This window comes from Lissotriton helveticus, chromosome 8 (genome assembly GCF_964261635.1).
Source record: "Lissotriton helveticus chromosome 8, aLisHel1.1, whole genome shotgun sequence".
In the NCBI taxonomy this organism is placed as follows: Eukaryota; Metazoa; Chordata; class Amphibia; order Caudata; family Salamandridae; genus Lissotriton; species Lissotriton helveticus.
This window is the reverse complement of record NC_136069.1, coordinates 1,459,965,148-1,459,980,589: the sequence shown is the minus strand read 5'-3', so window position 1 is coordinate 1,459,980,589 and position 15,442 is coordinate 1,459,965,148.

The following is a 15,442-nucleotide window of genomic DNA, read 5'->3' as shown; positions in this document are numbered from 1 at the left end:
CCTACTAATTTTTCTTCATAAAATCTTCTACTCTACTCTCATTCAACGTTCTCCCATTTTCTCACTCTCTCACTTTCTTCAAACTCTCTTTGCATACATTCATTCACCGCACACACCACACACACCCCTTATCCTTTTTCTGAAACTTTTTAGTCCTTATCTCTATAACAAGCCATAGTTCACGATATTCGACACAAAACTCTGAATATTTAAACAATTCGGACTCTGTTTTGTAATCTTATGGCTAACAATACAAAATGGTCTACGTGTTTCAAACTCTTGCCCTTTCTAGAGTTCTCTTCAGGACCACACAGCTTTCCTTATTCTTGCTGGATTGGATGTACGGCCTGCAATTACAGCAAATTAATGTCGCAATCTTTGGTACTTCTCTTTGGAACTAAAGCGATTTTTGAGAGGAAGACACTTTATTGGAAGTTTTCTTGCCTGTGAAGGGGATGAAATATATATATATATATATATATATATATATATATTCACTGAAAAAAACATAGGTTTCACACCAGTTATAGTTAGGAATTAACATTTAAAAAACCTATTAAATTCACTGAAAAAACCATAGGTTTGACACCAGTTATAGTTAGCTGGAAATGTTACTGACATAAAACCATTGAAATTCCCACGTTATAGTCAGGTGGATTCACTATAACTCGCGCGCCCGCAATGCACTGCTGATGATGTCACATATTACATCATTCATGACATGGTTAGTCACATCACTGATGACATCACTGATGACATCTCAAATTACATCACTGATGACATCACTGCTGACATCTCAAATGACAACACTGATGACATCACTGATGACATCATCCATGTGATAATACAATACACCTCCTCACACTCTAATCTAACACATGATACACCTAGTGTTAAATACAAACTACCATTCCTGAAACCATTGACACAGTAAAACCACTTACCACATACGTATTCACTGATTTCTAGGTCTACACACACATCCACTCATTCACCCATACAATCTTTCTTACATACAGTCACTCATCAATACTAGACCAACATATGCACTCATACACCTATACAGAGACTCACACACTGCCACTCATCCATGGAGTTACTCATACACCTAGTCAGTCATGTAAAGAATCAATCACTCTCCCATTTCCACAACTATACAGTTATACACACAAAACCTTGCTTATTTAAACATAGACTAACACATACTTACTGTCTTTTACAATCACTGATACAAGTACATATTGATAGATACAGTCACTTATGCAATCACAGGCTGTTAGATATAGTAATTTATATATGACAACTCTCACAGGCAGCAGCTTACACAACAACAAACATAATGATGTACACAATCAGACAGTTTAGTCACTAACCCATGCATTCACTAAGACACATTTAATCACTCACTCATACAGTCAGTCACGCACCTACTAAATCCTTCATCCAGACACTCATACATACACTTACTCTTCAATATGTAAAACATATTTTAACTTTACAGAAACACACAGACACTGGATGATGTCATCAGTGATGTCAATTGAGATGTCATCAGTGATGTCATCAGTGATGTCATTTGAGATGTCATCAGTGATGTAATTTGAGATGTCATCAGTGATGTCATCAGTGATGTCATTTGAGATGTCATCAGTGATGTCCTCAGTGATGTCACTAACCATGTCATGAATGATGTAATATGTGACATCATCAGCAGTGCATTGCGGGCGCGCAAGTTATAGTGAGTCCAACTAACTATAATGTGGGAATTTCAATGGTTTTATGTCAGCAAAATTTCCAGCTAACTATAACTGGTGTCAAACCTATGGTTTTTCAGTGAATTTAATAGGTTTTTTAAATGCTAATTCCTAACTATAACTGGTGTGAAACCTATGTTTTTTTCAGTGAATGTCATAGGTTTTTTAATAGCTAATTTTTATAGCTATGAAATATAATATTTTTTATAATGAATCCTATATTGTATATTTATGTAATACTATTTTTTATGTATATTGTTCATGTTTATTTTTTTTTATTTTTTGGCCTAGAGCGCTCCCGGTGCGCGTATCGGTGAGCGCACCGGTAAGCGCAATCTTGCGGCGCGCCCCGGTACGCGTACCAGTGAGCGTCCCGTTAGCACTATTTCCGCGAACGAAAACAACATCGTGATGTATCGCGTAGCCGCGTGATGCGTCTTATGACGCACGGCGTAAGCGCACCCGGGCGCGCCCAGACGCGCTTACGCTACGCGCCCCGGAGCGCGCCCCGGTGTGCGCCCCCGGGCGCGTAGCGTAAGCGCGTCGGGTCATGTGACCTGAAAATAACACTTTTCATTGGTTCAGAACAGTTTAGGTTTCCAAATAATGAAAGCCCGGGTCATGTGACCTGAAAATAACACTTTTCATTGGTTCAGAACAGTTTTGTTTTCCAAATGATGAAAGCCCCCACCTTTTTTCCTCATTCTCACTTTGTTCTTTGAGTGAGGAAGACCTGCTTCTATTCATTTAGAAATGGCTACAGTAGCAGCAGCAGCAGGAGCATCTGCACCACCACCACCACCACCACCACAAGGACCACCACAACACCACATTGGTGGTGAAGAAGAAGAGGAGGAGGAGGAGGAGGAGGAGGAGAGGCAGTTCCTGCCTGAAGATAATCCCCCCTACAAACCTAAGGAGCACTTTGTGTGGGAGTTTTTTAAAATCCCAAGGGGTGCAAAGAAAGTAAATGCTGCAAAGGTGACCTGTCTCATCTGTGGCGATGTACTTTCCAGGGGGAACCCTGCAAAAAAATATTCATTTGGGAACCATACAATGCTTTGCCACATGCAACGCAGGCACCCCAACAACTATGCTGCGGCAGAGGTCAGAGAACTGACCAGAAACCCTCCCCAATCTTCTCCGAGCACCTCCAAACAACCCACTCCATCGGGTCCAGAGACAAGGGAGATGGTCCCAAACATCCAACGCCAGTTTGGAGATTACAAAATTATTTGTATATTTTGTGGGACCACAATTTCTTATGGGGAGCAGAGCATCAAACTTATCAACCGTGCTGGAGACAACCACAACTGCAGAAAGAAACCTTAATTTTTTCCTGATTTTTTTTGCTCCAGTTGAGCCGTTTACAATTCCCTGTTTTTTTTTTGTCCCCATAAAAAATACAAAAAAATATAAAATTGTTCATAAAAGCCAAAAAAAGTAAAAAATGTTCCAAAAAACAATAAAAAAAAATATAAAACAACAAAAAGAATAAAAAAAACAGTTCTTTTTAGAACTACCTCCAATTTATAAACAAGCATTTACAATGCAATGGTTTCGCCTTTGGAAAAGTTAGATCTATTGGCATTGTAAATGACAAAATTTGTATTTATGTGTTGGTTTTGAAAACAGATAAATAAATGGCATTGTCATTTACATTGTCGTTAGCTTAATCTCTCGCAAATGTGAGACCTATTGTACCCTACGGACGACCTCAGCAGACAGCAATTACTACCACACACACACACCCAGAGCCACACACCCAGAGCCAGCCACACAAACCCCGAGCCAGCCACACACACCCACCCAGAGCCACACACACACACACCCAGAGCCAAACACACCCAGAGCCACACACACACACCCCCAGAGCCACACACACACACACACACCCAGAGCCACACACCCACACACCCAGAGCCACACACACACACACCCAGAGCCACACACACAGAGCCACACACACACACCCAGAGCCACACACACATACACACCCACCCAGAGCCACACACACCCACCCAGAGCCACACACACCCACCCAGAGCCACACACACCCACCCAGAGCCACACACACCCACCCAGAGCCTAACACACCCACCCCGAGCCTAACACACCCACCCCGAGCCACACACACCCACCCCGAGCCACACACACCCACCCAGAGCCACACACACACTCAGGAGAGCAAGCACAGCGATTGGGCAGGGAAGCAAGCACAGCGAGGGGGCAGGGAAGCAAGCACAGCGAGGGGGCAGGGAAGCAAGCACAGCCAGGGGGCAGGGAAGCAAGCACAGCCAGGGGGCAGGGAAGCAAGCACAGCCAGGGGGCAGGGAGGCAAGCACAGCGATGGGGCAGGGAAGCAAGCACAGCGAGGGGGCAGGGAAGCAAGCACAGCCAGGTGGCAGGGAAGCAAGCACAGCCAGGGGGCAGGGAAGCATGCACAGCCAGGGGGCAGGGAAGCAAGCACAGCCAGGTGGCAGGGAAGCAAGCAAAGCCAGGGGGCAGGGAAGCAAGCACAGCCAGGGGGCAGGGAAGCAAGCACAGCCAGGGGGCAGGGAAGCAAGCACAGCCAGGGGAGGAGTGGTTTGCCCACTCCTAAGTGCGCAGCTCCTGGAGTGAGAGAATGGCCAGCATTCCTCCAAAAGCTGCATAGTATCTTGGCATCTCACTGCAGCTACGGAGCTTACTGACTGATAGTACGTCATTGAGATATTTCACCTAATACGGCACTGCTATGTTTTATATGTGAATTTAAGTTGAAAAATGCTTTAGGTTTGACAAAAAGAGCAATAGTTACTCATTTGTGTCTCATGAATCTTCTGGTTTTAGTTCCACAATAAACTCATCTGATGTCAGTGTAATTTCATGGGATATGATTGTGTGTGATGAGGGGGCCTGAAGGCACTTGATGTAATTTCTGATGATATCAGCATCCTGCTAAATAATTACTATGGAACCTGAAAAACTTAAATAAAAAGTGTTTTCCCTCTTCTTTTAATAAGCTTATATATAATGTTTACCATACAGTGAACATGAAACTCTAGAATTTAAGACACAAAAAGCAATTTTTGCGATTTGCTTACTAAAATGCACATGTGCTGTCTGTTGTGAGACATATTGCCAGCTTACAGTGGTCTTAGAACCCGCCCATTGCTTACCATTGGTTGGCTTTGTTATTGTCAATTGGTTGCTTTTAATTTGTGAGCTTGTGAACTAGGAATAGTATTGCTGCCTTGTGTCACTGAATTGATGATTGCACAGCCTGCAACCCCCTCCTCTCTCGCTGTAACCCGATAACCTGGTGTATCACTAGACCCCCTTTGTATGTATTTCTTTTGCCACTGTACTTGTGTTCTGTACGTTTCTTTTTAACCTCTGAAAATGTAATAAAGATTTTGAAATTAAAAAAATAGTAGGGAAGTAGAGGGAACATTTGCTAGTTCAAAGCCAATGTCACCTTTCCATGCAGGACCTGTAGGGTGTGAGCAATATAAGGGGAGGGGGTGTCAGAACAGCATACAGCTTCCACGCAGCCTTCTTCTGTGTCCATAGCCCGCCCTGCCTCTATTAGTCCCGTCTCTCAGCTCGCGCTCTACTGCCGATAAATTCACTGGATACGTTTCCTTCCCGGGAGCAGGGCTATAGTAATACTTCAATGAGGCTCTATTGGCGAGTTCTGCCAGAGGTTTAACACACACAAGTGCCTTATTCCGCGCCCACGCATTGTACACTCAGCGAGCTGCCCCCCTCTCCTCCTCTCACCCCTCTATTTACATGTTGCAGATATCGGGCCATCTGGCTTCCTGTGCCTATAAATAATGGATCCGAGGTTTCTTAACAACAGGAAAATTAGAATCTATGAAGGGGAAAGTCATCTCCGCGCTCCCAGCAACCCTCCTGCGCCCTAGCTGCGCGCGGTCTGGGTTGCCAGATGGTGGCAGGCGCGCGTGGATCTGTAAATACCGCAGTGACGTCACGGCGCACTATACCAAGCACCTGAGGCGGTAATAATTCGAAACCAACGCATGCGGTGCAAGCTTCCTCCACTCACTGGGTGCAATCCTTTCTCCCAAGCCGGACTCAAAGCCCGCCTCCCCCTCGCCCTTTATTCACCCTCGGTTTTAATGGTAGCTCGCACCTGAAAAACAGGACTTATGTTTTTAATGAACTTAGTAATTAGTGAATGAAGTGCACTTACGAAACCCCCAAAGTTCTCTGAAGGTCCTAGCCTGTATCGAATGTCTAAATGCAAAATATTGGGATGATTATTCCAAGATCGAACCCCCAAAACCCTAACTGGCGCCCACAGCACACACTCCCACTTTCACTTCTATAGATACTCGCAGGCGAAGGCGCGGATACGCTGATGGAGTGACGAGCAGAGCAAATCTCACACCGAGCAGGACGGGTATAACAATGTACTCAAATGTACAGGGCTGTTAACACAGGGCAGTAACAGCGCAAAGCTGTTACAGTCCTGTCAGCGGTGTGGGACGCTCACCAGCAGCCGGTACTGTCCTGGCCCGACCAGCGGTGTGGGCCGCACAACTGGCACAAAAGAGTTACAGCCCTGCCAGCTGTGCGTGCCGCACAACGGCACCCATTGTACAGTTACAGCCCGGCCAGCGGTGTGCGCCGCTCAACAGCTGCCTGTGTACAGTTACAACACTAACAGCCATGCGTGTCGCACAACTGCCAGTAACAGCCTTGCCAGCAGCAGCGAGCGCCGCACAACGGCTGCCAGTGTACAGTCACAGCCCCTGCCAGTGGTGCGTTCCAGGGAGAGCAGAAAGGTGCGGGGAGGTCTTGTGTTCTGAAGCGTCACTTGGTGGCTTATGGGAGGGCTGGGGGTTGGATGCGTGGGCGCGCGTGAAGCAGGAGGACACTAGGACAACTGCAAGTGAGTGAAACCAACACAAGACTTTGTAAGGTTGACTGATTATCACAGGGCTATACTACTATTTGTTAACAGGCGGGAGAGGGGCGGGCGGGAACGGCGCATGGACAGCGGGAGGGGGGGGCGGGAAAGAAACGGACAGCGGGAGGGGGGGGCGGGAAAGAAACGCACTCACCTGGACTTCTTCCGGCGGCCGTGGTCGGCATAATGACGGACACAAACACCCAAAAAAAAAAACGAAACTCCGCCCACCGCCCGATGAGTACACAGAGGGAACGCCCAGGGAAAAAATCTCGGCAACGCCCCCGAATCTGGTCCGGCCTTGACGGACAGATCTCTGTTCCAATGGCTAGCCTCCATTTATGGAGCTAGCCAATGGAACAGAGGGCGTATTCCAAGAGTCCCTTACTGAAGACTAGAGATTTCTCTGGAAGCGGAGCTAAAAGCTCCGTGCTCCAGCGAAACCTAAAAAATGCTTCATTTTTTAAAAACTGTCATTCTTTTTTCTCCAGGGTACGCGTACCGGTACGCGCACCCAAAAAAAAAGAAAAAAATTATAATAAAGGAGTGAGCATGAGGGAAGGGGACAGAGAGAGTGATGTGAAGAGAAAGAGAGTTAGAGGGAGCAACACAGAGGGACTTTTTATTAGATAGTAAGACAGAGAGAAGGTGTAATAGGGTGTAAGTGAGAAAAGGAAAATGAATAAGGGAGCGAAAGAAGGGAAGAGAGAGGAAGAAGACGAAAGCAGAGGTACTGGGAGAATGTGAGTGGGTGTTGAAAGTAAAGGGAAGGACAGTAAAGGATGGGGAATGAGGGGTAGTGACGGAACCGGAGTAAAGGAACAGCGGTGAGAGAGGGTGAGAAAAGAGAAGTGAGTGTAAGTAAAGAGGGGTGAAAGAGGGTGGATAAAAGTGAATAAGGGTAAGACACGGGGAGTGACAGAGAGAAAGGAGAGAGAGAGTAAAGGAAGGAGTGATTGAAAGGGACTGAGTGAAGCAGCAAAGAAAGGTAAGTGAGGGAGTGTGGCTGAGTTATAGGGAGTGAGCATGACGAAAGAGTAGTGACAGAGTGCGGGGAGAGAGACAGTGAGGGTAAGAGAGACAGAGTGAGGGAACGGGAGTGAGGAACTGTGAGGACAGACGGACTGAGAGAAGGAGTGAGAGGAGTGGAGTAAGTGAGTAAGGGAAAGGGAATGAGTGAGGGAGCGAAGAAAGGGAACAGAGGGTAAGGGAAGTAAAGCAGGGGGACTGAAAGAAGTTGAATGTGGTAGGAGAGTAAGGGAAAGAGGAGTAAACATGGAGGATAAGAGTAAGTGAGGGAAGCAGAGTAAGGAAACAGGAGTGAGGTAGGGTGAGAGAATAGTAGTGAGGTTAAAGCAAAGGATGATGACAAACTACATTTTTTTAGTCACACTTACCATATAATTAATGTAAATTTAATTACATGTTTTTACTACACTTTGTATCTGTGAAAGAGAGAAGAAAAAATAAGTTATAATTAGTATAATATATATTTTAAAATAGAAGAGACAGGTCAAGAGGTTAAAAATCATAAAAGTGTACTAAGAAATAAAGTAAGAGTGAAGGACACAGAAAGGGAAATAAACTAATGTAGAAGGACAAAAAGAGGGAAAAAGAAATAGAAGGAGAGAAAATTACTAAGAGTAAGGCAGATACATTCAGTGACAGAGAGGAAGAGAAGAAGAGAGAAATGAACTGAAGGTAAGAAAGATACTAAAAGAATGTGAGTTATCAATCAATCAATCAATCATAACATTTGTATAGCTCACTACTCACCCGGCAGGGTCTCAAGGCGCCTGGGGGAAGGGGTCCGCTATTGCTCAAACAGCCAGGTCTTGAGTTGTCTCCTGAAAGCAAGATGGTCCTGGATCAGCCGCAGATGGATGGGGAGGGAGTTCCATGTCTTGGCCGCCAGGTAGGAGAAGGATCTACCTCCGGCGGTGGCTCTTCGGATGCGTGGTACGGCGGCGAGGGCGAGGCTTGTAGAACGTAGCTGGCGGGTGGGCGTGTAGAACGTCAGGCGGTCGTTGAGGTACTTGAGGTACTTGAGGTTAGCAAAACTAAATCAGGAAAGAGGAGTAAGTAAAAAGGGAATGACTGAGAGGGAAAGGAGTCTGATTGAGGATGCATTTACAAGAATGAGGAATGGAAGATGACTAAGAGTGAGTGAGGGGGAGTCACAGAGTGAAGGGATGAAGGGAGTGAGGATAATATAGAAAGATTGAGGGAAAAGGAGTGAGGAAGTTAGTAGACAGAGGGACTAAGGGAAGGACTGAGTGAAGTGGATTACAATGAGTGAGGAAAGGAAAATGAATAAGGGAGCAAAAGAAGGAAAGAGAGGGGAAGAGGACTAAAGCAGTGGAACAGAGAGAATGTGATTCGGTGAGTAAAGAGAAGGACACTGAAAAATAGGAAATGAGGGGTAGTAATGGAACCAGAGTAAAAGAAATGGGATGAAGAACGATGAGAGAGGAGCAGTGAAGTTGTTGTAAGAGAAATGATAGAAGGTAGATAAACACAAGTGAGCATAACACAAGGAGAGTGAGGGACTGAGGACATAGAGGTAGTGAACGAAAAACAGAGAGAAGAGGACAAAAGAAAGGAGCAAAGAAAGATAAGTGAGGGAGAGTGGGTGAGTTATAGTGACAGAGTGCAACAAAAGAGGTGAGTGAGTAAAGAGGAATTACTAAAAGAGCAAAGGAGGAAAAGACGGAAAAGGGAAGTAAAGCAGAGAGACTGAAAGCTGAAAAGTGGTGCAAGGGAGAGAGGGGATGCAGACAGTTGAAATGGGAATGAGGGGTTGTGAAAGAAGTGGAGTAAAGGAACGGGGGTGAAACAGAGTGAGAGAAAGGCAGTGTGAGTGAGTAAAGAGAGCTGAAAGAGGGTGGAAAAAAGAAAGTGAGTGTGAGACAATGGGAATACAATTTAATTACACAATACAAACTATAGAATAACTTGTACAACATGTTAGATAGTTTGTTTTTGCTGTTCTCAGAATATATTGAATTTCACTAAAAACAGTGAGTTCAAACTACTCATCATATGACAGCGGGAAAAAAACCACAATCTAAAAGATTGTGTTTAAAAAAAACATATAAACTTAAAATTAACATATGTACACTAATCTTTGATTCACTTACTTTTCTTGTAAGCCAAATAGTATATCATGAAGATCCTTTTAGTTGGAAAATACTCTGTTGTTCTCTAAAACTTCCATTGCATCGACTTTCTATAAGAAAAGCTCCAAGAACATCTGAAATATTTTTCAATGGTTTCATTTCCTCCTTGTGTTCAGTCATGACTCTTTGTTCATTCCTTCACTTTTCCTTAAGGCCAAATAGTGTCAGATGTATCAGTATGTTTTCAAATTACTCAAAACAAACTCTGAAATTACTGTTTTTCCGACATTCTGAAAGAAAAGCTCATACAACATTTTCCATTTATCAACATCGTCCCCGGAACCCTCTCCGGTACCCTCAGGTACGAAGAAAAGTGAGAGCCTGTAGAGGGTCACAAAATAAACGGGGAGGGTACAAGAGACTTAAGAAGGCAGCCATCATACCTGATGATGAAGTAGGAGTCTTCCCGGATAAACTAAATGAGGTGGATACAACTAAACTGAATAGTGATCAAATTGACTCCCTGATTAACATGTTTGTGGTGAAAATGGAGACTATGTTTAGACCATTGGCAGACAGAGTCGAACAGGTCACAAAAGAAGTATCCAGGTTGGGCACTCTTTTAGCTTCCCACTTAGCCACCTCACAAAATTCTCAAAAATCTAACGTGAACACTAAAGAAACTAAGGGTCCTGCTGTCCCCAGTAAAGGGGTTGGGGACAAAATGGACCAGGTTTCAAAGGAGGTTTCTAGGTTGGGTGTTCTCCTATCTGCACATTTGTCCTCATCTAAAACAGCTAGGAACACTAACAAAGGCACTGCTGTAGATGAGGGGGCTATAAGTTCCTGGAGTGGGGGGTCACAAGGCAACACACACCGTGCCAGATGTAACACCTGCTCAGCCATCTAGTAATCAAACTAATCCCCGACCCATCTTGAGGGCTAACTCGCAACTCAATGTCGCAGGCGACAACTCGGGGCTCAGGGAAGGCAAGCAAAGACTCCTATTTAATCTTCCACCAGATTGCGCCCCATATATAGTAGTGCTAACCAACGTCCCCCGGGTAGACTCGCGGTTAAATGACGCAAGGGGGGAAACGATTGATTCCTTGAACTAGAAAGTAGTAGCATGGCTGAGTAAATATTGTGGCTTCCCTGTCGCATTTTGTAACGATATTATATCGGCACGTAGAGTGGGCTGGATAGGTAATTCAAGAAAAACAATTAGGGGTGACTGCATCATTGTAAACTTTAAGCACCCACAGCATGTAGCTACCGTCCTGCTGAGGGCTGCTTCTTTACCAATTACAGATGATTCTATATGCGCGCGCCCCCTTGGGTTTTTCTACAATCACCTTAGTAACATCCCCAAACCTCATGCTGTCCAACAAAATCCATTAACATCTTCATCCATGCAGGGCACTGCGTCATGTGCCCATTCTGGCTATCGAAACTCCTTGCCATCGGATTCTTATTGTAATAGCTTGTGTAGGCCAAACTTTCAAGCTGAACAAATTCTCCCATTGTGTAATCGGTTCGCGCCTTTGGCCTCTCTGGAGGAAAACGATTGACTGGTAAACAATTCATGGATTAACACACAATCTTGCAGAATTATGACCTGGAACATTGCTGGGATTAGGGGTAGAGGTGAAAATGAAATATGGATTGATTTCTTGAAATCTTTTGACATTTTGGCATTTCAGGAGCCTGGGATATATTGAACAGCTTTTCCTTAGATGGATACAGACATTGTTCTATTGCGGCCACAAGTAGTGTGGCAGGTAGATCAAAAGGAGGTTTATTAAGCTTGTTCAAACTTGATCTAAAAGGAGTGTTAACCCAGCTCGAGTCAGGTTGCCAAAATTGTCTAATTGTTGAATCGAATTCACCCGATTCATGTAATATTTTGTTTATTAATTTTTATAACGCAAATGCTAATGAAAGTACTAGATATAATTTGGATTATCTTGATAATTTTTTGTCAGTTTATAGAACCAAAGTAAATTGCTTTGAGAAAATTCTCTTAGGTGACTTTAACATTCATCCCTGTAAACAGCCCTGTGCCAACTCAGTAGAAGAGGGACCACCCTGTTCTACAGTCACGCATTTTGAACATTCAAAAAGAGGGGAGGCACTTGAGGATTTATTGGCGGTGTGGAATATGTATGAATCTGGATGCGGTGAGGGTGAAAATAAGGTCCCTACTTTTAAAGGACCTGGTGATGGCACAATTATTGATTTTATTTTTATGTCTTGTTATATATTAGGTAAAGTGGTAAGGTACAAAACAGTGGTGTCAGTTTTTAGTGACCATAACCCGGTCCTAGTAGAGGTATTGTCCAGGGACTTTTTAACCATGAAATCAGTGTTACATAAGGGAGGCCAAAATGTAATTTCCATAGACCAAGGTCGTAGGTTAAAGTGGTCGAATATTAATCCTGAAACTATTGTACAGGACGTTTTGGCCAGGGTGGAGGATGATGTAGCTATTTGCCTAGACACAGGGGCATTAAGTACACAAGTAGTTATGGCGTTTGATAACATCTGCAAACAAATCAACCAAAGTTTAACTGGGGCAACGGGACCCCCCAAACATCACGTAAAGAGATGGTTTGATCATTCATGCTCAAGGGCACATGCTGATTTACTTAAGGCCCTGAAGACTATTCCAAAAGACCGTGCCCTAATAGCTAAGTTAAGAGTATGTTATAAAAACACTATACAAATTAGGAAGAACGAGTTAAAAGAAAAGGCCTGGTTAAAGCTACTTGAACCAGAGACATAAAAAAATAGCAGTCAGTTCTGGGAAGTAGTAAACCAGCCACTCTTCTCAAAGGAGGAGAATCGTCCCCTTGAGTCCAATATTCCTGATGATGCATGGATCAAACATTTTGGGAATATATACTCTAACATTGCCCAGCACGACCCATTAAATGACATCACCCATATTAATGAGGGTTCCTGTGTTACCTTTGAGGTCCTAGAAGTGGAAAGGGTGATAGACCAGACCCTGTTAAATAAGGCACCTGGTCCCGACGGGGTCCCTGCCGATATTTTTAAATATGCCCCAAAATTGTGGTCAAAGATCCTGTGCAAGGTCTTTAATGCATTAAATCATAATAATATCCCAGCATCTTGGAAAGAATCCATTATTGTCCCAGTCTTTAAGAAGGGCAACAGGGTAGACCCAGCCTGTTACCGACCGATCTCCTTAATAGACTCATCAGTTAAAATCTTGGGACGGGTCATTCTGCACAAATTACAGGAGTGGCTTTACGACAAAGGGATACTGTCAAACGTGCAATATGGATTCAGATCCAAAAGAAGCACTTTGGACCAGTGCCTTAACCTACAACTGCTGGTGGATAAATATACCAAGGCCAAGGATGGGTCACTATATTTGGGGTTTATGGACCTGTCCTCGGCCTTCGACCTTGTAAATTGCACAAAACTATGGCAGATCTTAATTGATTTAGGTCTTGCTCATGCCCTCGTAAACTTTTTAGCGGACCTACATTCTGGTCTCTTGGCTTCTGTTAGGGTGAACGCAGAGGGGCGTTGTTCTAGCCACTTTAAATCAGAAAGGGGGGGTCAGGCAGGGGTGTATCATGGCCCCCCTTCTGTTTACAGTTTATATAAACGCCCTTGAACCCTTGCTTAGGGAGGCCACGCTTGACATAGCGCATATAGGAGAACTTGGAATACCGGTTCTCCTGTATGCGGATGATGCGGTCCTCCTAGCACGGACCGGGGACGGGCTTCAACGTTTGCTGGACGCTTTTGGCCTTTTTATGACTTTCCTGGACCTCAAAATAAATGTAAAGAAATCTCAAATCATGATTATGGGAAGGGGTTCAAGAAAGAAAAACTTGAAAACGTTTTTCTGTTGTAAGGAGGAACTTAGCAGAGTCCCTACATTCCCGTACTTGGGGATTACCTTCGAGGAGAAGGGGAACTGGGGACCGCAGATTAAAAATAGAAATGCAGCCTTTGCTAGAACTTCCTCAGCAATCATGGGCTTTAGCAAAAAACTGGGGGCTAGGCCCATAGTGGCTCTGTTGAACATTTATAAAGCCAAATGTCTGACGGTAGCCACATATGGCTGCTCATGATGGGTTCATAGCGCTATAGACTGTTTACAAGTCACTGAAAATAAATTTATGAGATCTATCTTATCAGTGCCACAGTCCACCCCATCTTACACGATCCACTCAGAGCTAGGGGCCGGTTTTATTACAGACATGATAAGAATGGCCCCCTTAATATCTTGGCTGAAGACCTGGTTGAATGATGAACTTTCCCTGAATCATGTCATCCTTAAAGATTGCCTCTTACTAGACAATGTAAATAAAATGAAGTGGTTATCTTATGTTAAACAGTGGTTTCACAAACTAGGGAGACCGGAGCTCTTTTTCTCACCAGATAAAATAACTCGTAAAGACATAGCATTAATAAAGGGGGCCATGTTACAGATACTGTCCCTAAACAGAGATGAAATTGAGCTCAGAAAACCCACTGTAAGGGCTAACCTTATTGTTGCCAATCCTCCAGGACCTGAACTTTACCTTGTTTTAGTTAATCGCTCCTACCACAGGTTTCTTTTAACACGTTTTCGTTTAAATATGATCTATTTGAACTTAGGTCATTTTCCTGAATGGAGTAGTCCTGAACAGGCACCACCGTGTTCCTGCGATAATTTTTCAACGCAGGACACAATGCATTTTTTGATGTTTTGTGGTCATTACACGGCTGTAAGGACGAAGTTTCTTGTTCCTATCCTTAAGGAGGCAGGGTTCTTTCAAGTTAAGCCCGCTCTCCTATATTTACAACTACTAAATAGCCCTAGGGTTATTTTTCATGTTGCCAGTTATTTGGTGAGTGCTGTTAGGGTTAGGAACAAGAGAATGATAAATTGTAATTAACTGTATTTTTATAAAAGTTGGATTTTCTGAATTGTATGTATTTTTCTTTTTATTGAGTAATGTAATATGGCAGCTAAATTTACTGTAAAATGATTTTTTTTAACATTTATGAAATCTGTGGGATATTTTTAAACATATGAATTGTAATTGTTTTTAAAGTGTATTTGACTGTATAGTATGTATCACCGTCTTTTTATGATATTGAATTATCGAAATAAAGTATTTTGACTGACTGACTGACTGACAGTCATGACTCTTTGCTCATTCCTTCACTTTTCCTTAAGGCCAAATAGTGTCAGATGTATCAGTATGTTTTCAAATTACTCAAAACAAACTCTGAAATTACCGTTTTCCCGACATTCTGAAAGAAAAGCTCATACAACATTTTCACAATGTTTAAATATTCATACTTTTACTCACAATATAATTTTAAACAGCAAACTAACTTTTATTAACTGCTCCCGTCTTCATAGACCAATTACCTTTACTTAAATTTCGGTTCTAAAAACACTAGGTATGAAATTTTTAAGTCAAAAGGCAAACGTTGTTTGAAAGTCAAATGAGTATCATTACACAGCTTCCACCCTTTTTGACATTTTAAATAGCATGTGTAATGCCCTGATGTTGTCGAAGGACCGTCATGATAAATAATAGCTACAGTTGCAAAGGTTCTTCCTGAAATTGATAACTGAGAAGCCACGAAATTTTTAATAGAAGTTGTCAATT